Raw genomic sequence first — 4,658 nt, 5'->3', positions numbered from 1 at the left:
GCCGGTGGGCGTCTCAGTAGTAAGACCATCCGCCAGGCATTAGCATAAAGACGCAGTTGTGAGTGCGGTAAAAAAACAGTCGCTTCTGAATCATGCCCTCTGTGTTCTAACGTACAGTATACAGGGCCTGATTCTGAGATGGATGCAAGTCTGACGCAACTCTGGGATGTCTGCGCACTGCGCATGTACCGTAGAAAGTAACTGCAGGCTGCGCATGTACCACGCCAAGAGCACTCACACAGGTGGAGATTAAAAGTGTTGGCGGATTGAGCCATCCATTGGCAGATCCCTGTTTCTGTGACATGGGTGCTTCTGAGCGGCAACAAAGCGGACGCATAGTACCGATCCATCTTTCCGGAGTGTCACGGGAGTGTCGCTGGCATGGAGGCCGGCTTCCCTGCTTGCTTTGACCATGCGTATGGAGATGGGATGCCTGTACATCTGACTCCGCCCCCTGGCACAGACCGCGGCAAACTGGCAAGAGAGACAAATTTGTAGGAGAGAGTGAAAGTGCGTTATATTTGCCGGAATACATAGACACAGCAGTACTTTGTTGTAATTTTCATCCATGGAAAAAAAAATAGGAAACTATTTAAATGATTGTCCAGGAGATTTCCAGTTGTCCAGAACAGAACATAATATGACACATTTCAATATTAAGGGTCTCGTACTGAGCGGACACCAAGGACCTGATTCAGACCCGTTCGCTAAGGGGCGATCGCTCGCTCACAGCGATTGTCGCCCATCTGCGCATGCGTATAATTCGCAGTGCGCATATGCAAGCCATTAATTGCGATCTGCTTTTGGTAGCTCGTAAGCCACTATCAGGTTGCTACTTTGAGTGACAGATAGCCCGTTTGTGGGTGGTAACAGGGGAAGGTGCATGTGAACGGGGGAGTGGTGTTGCGAACGCAGGCTTGTCAGTCTGCGGAAATGTAGTTTAAAGGGCGTGCATAATTAGCAAAGTAGCGTCATTGTACACGTCACCTGCATGTAATTCAGCCCGCACTGATCGCAGTGCTTGCGGCAGGGAAAGGCAACCCCAAGGGCTGCGAGCAGCTCCGATGGCTCACGACGGTCCCGATTAATCCTATATTTCCCAGAGATGACGTGTGTTGTGAGTGGCAAGGGGGCGTCTTCAGACACTTGCGAGCGCACTTTGCCGTAGCTGGCTAACATACAGTGGGCGTCCTTACGCGACGCAGTGTGAGCGCTTAATTTACATATACCGCCTCTTTCTGCAAGCGAGCGATTGCATCTTGCGAGCAGGTCTGAATCAGGCCCCAAGTCCAAAAGAATATGCTTCTCCTATCAGCAGACTGCGCCCATTCATAGGCACCTTCATGGAGGATATGAGGTTCTCTCTGCTCGGCTCGATCGCTCTGCCCATATAAAGGACATTCCTGAGCAGCTACTGTGCGGACGCATTGAAGATATCTGTCTGGTGGAAGTGACATGGGAGTGTCATACACGTGTAGCCAGACTTTCATGCTTTGAGATGTGCATACAAAGAAGGGAAGCCTTTTCCAGACTGATCTCTTGCTCCTAGCAGGGGTTATGTGCAAATCATAATTGCCGACCTTTTGGCAGACTGGCACTGCGAGGGGTGGGACCCAGCGGAGGTGAACGAATTTCTTTGGGTGTTGAAGGGCAGAGCTCAACTGAGGAGGGCAGGTATAGGCACATGACGATGTGATCAGCCCCGCCTCCTGATTTGCAATGCTGAGATTACTGGCATAGTAGAGCAGGGGGCAGAGCCATGATGATGCGATACAACGAGAATTGTGTCATCGGCCACCTGTGCCGCCCACTTGACTGGGTAAGTGGGTGGCCATGGCCAGGTGGCCCCAGACCACAGGAGACTTTTCCACCTTTCCAGGTAGCCGGGAGCGCCACCCGATTTTCCCAAATAGTCAAGTCAACTTCATAATGGGAAGTATAGAATACATCTTGCAACATAATTATTTCTGGTACGGAGGAAATTAATACAATCAGGTAACTGGGACAACGATGGGAAGTCGCTTCGCGCCCAGTACGCAAATTTATTTGTGGTGAAGTGGGAGGAGGACTGCATCTGGAACAATAATCCATATGAAGGCAATCTCATCGCATGGATGCGTTACATAGATGACGTGTTTTGTATCTGGGATGGAAAGAAGGAAGAATTTTAACTTTTTTTGCTATACATCAATACGAACAACCTCAACTTAGAATTTACCTCCGCTTACAGTAACACGAGAGTTAATTTCTTGGATTTAGAGATCTCCATAGAAAATGGACTTATAGAGACACAAATGTATATCAAAACTGTGAATTGCAATAATCCTCAATGGATTAAAAAATATTCCAGGGGGCAGTTTCAAAGGATTAAAAGGAACTGTTCAATGGAAGACACTTTTGAAAAACAATGCCATGCTCTCAAACAGAAGTTCTTGGAGAGACAATATAATGAGACACTACTAGAAACAAGTCTGCAAAAAGTAAGACAAAAAAGGAGGGAAGATCTCATTAAATACAAAACAACGATTATAGAGAGAAAATCAGATATCCTGTTCATCACTCAACACAACAGCTGTACAAAAGAACAAGAAACTATATTGAACAAACATTGGAATATGTTGAAAATCGATCCACAGGTGGAGCAGTTTATTTTGTGCAAACTGAAGATAGTCTACAAGAGAGCAAAGACATTAAAAAACATGCTCACGTCAAGCTTTGTTCCCCTTACTAGAAAACAAGAGAAAAGTAACAAAAAAGTATTTTACCATTGTAACAATTGCAAAGGATGTAAGAATATAAGTAATATTTCAACAAAACCGATATTAACTTTCAATTCCTTTGCAACAAATAAAGAATTCAAAATCAATTCCCACTTAAATTGCAACTCAGAAGGAGTGATTTATTGATGACTTGTTCATACGGCCTACAATATATAGGTCGCACAAAAAGAAAACTTAGAACAAGAATAAATGAACATATTTTAAATATACAAAAAGGACTGAAGACACACAGTGTGTCAGAAGTTTTTTTAAACCATCACAACAAAAACCGTGTAGGCTTAAAGTTCCACGCTATTCAAAAAGTGGAGCCAGATTGGAGAGGAGGGAATTATTTTGAAAAAATGTCTAAAAAAGAAACCGAGTGGATTTCTAAAAAAGAAACCGAGTGGATTTATAAAATGAAGACTCTCCAACCATCCGGACTAAATGTGGATTTTGAATTGAAATCTTTTTTATAATATATATGCATGCTTTGAGTAAATATTTGCAGCATTTTTTAATTTCATTCTTCACATATTTTCATTTTATTTATATTATTTTATTCTCATTTTTATTTGTTTTTATATTTTTATTTTATTTATAGATTATTTTTTTTTACAATTGTTTTATTATATTATTAGTTTCATATTTAGGTATTTTTATTAAAGCAAACATACCATACAATTTTAGCAACTTTTTATTGTCTATGGACTTTTAACACATTTATTAAAGAAATTGGGGCAGATGTATGAAGCTCTGGGAAGTGATAAAGTATAGAGTGATAAATGACCAACCAATCAGCTTCCAACTGTCATTTTTCAAACACAGCTTGTAACATGACAGCTTGGAGCTGATTGGATGGTCATTTATCACTCTGCACTTTATCACTTTGCAGAGCTTCATACATCATTGATTTGAATGAATCACTATGGTAAAAGGTTTCCCACTAATTACACCTGCAATCTATCAGAAAAGAGCCCTGGTGATTTAAAGGAACTAGGGGCAATGGCTCTGCTTCCTTGAAAAAGACAAACTACTTGTTGAAACACATTGGAGGCTATACAGCGGGTGCAGACTAAGAAGACGCTCTGATATACACCACGGGAGCTAGGTAGTCAGTCTGTTTTCCACCCGCACAGACCTACTGAGCCGCCGAATTAGAGTGCACCAGGAAGCCAGCTGTAAGACGCTTGGTGCAGGAAGAATCACCGGACGCGGGATCCCTGCACCTTCATCATCTGTATCAGCAGCCAGGAAAACCAGTGCAAGACGGTAGGGTAATTCACAGGATTTATATACACATTTGTCTCAATAGAGCTATAAACAGATTATTGAAGAACCTTATCAGGTTCTATATATATTTTTTTACATTTCATTTGTACCAATTGCCTTATTTCACCTTATTTTTCGTTATTATTATTTATTTATTTTATTTTATTTTGTTTATGATTTATTTATTTTAAGCTGCTGCTATTAAGTTAACTCACATATAATTGCATCTTTATTTAATTTAGCGCTCTTTCCTTTCTTATCATTGTTAATTGCTCACACTTAGGTGTGTGTCTAATAGAGCTGCTTATTCCTGCAGGGAGCGCTGGGGTTTATTTCTTATTTCTTTTTGTAGATGGTCATCCTTTGTTTATGACATAGAGAGGCGGGGCTTTATGTGTGCACCAGGGGGTGGAGCTTGACTGAGTGTCCTGACATTAAGTTAAAAAAAAACATTGGGGGGCTCTCTGTGATCGATGGTGGAGAACCACTGGTTCACCATCGATGGTAAAACTATCTGACATCGGCTGTTATCCATTTGTGTTTTGTAAACATCAATGAGCTATGACATCAACATTGGCCATCCCTACCAAGCAGTTATTAGTTGCCAAGTACCACGTAACACTGATT

This window comes from Taudactylus pleione, unplaced genomic scaffold (genome assembly GCF_031769625.1).
Source record: "Taudactylus pleione unplaced genomic scaffold, aTauple2 ptg000537l, whole genome shotgun sequence".
Classification (NCBI taxonomy): Eukaryota; Metazoa; Chordata; class Amphibia; order Anura; family Myobatrachidae; genus Taudactylus; species Taudactylus pleione.
This window is presented reverse-complemented; position numbering follows the sequence as displayed.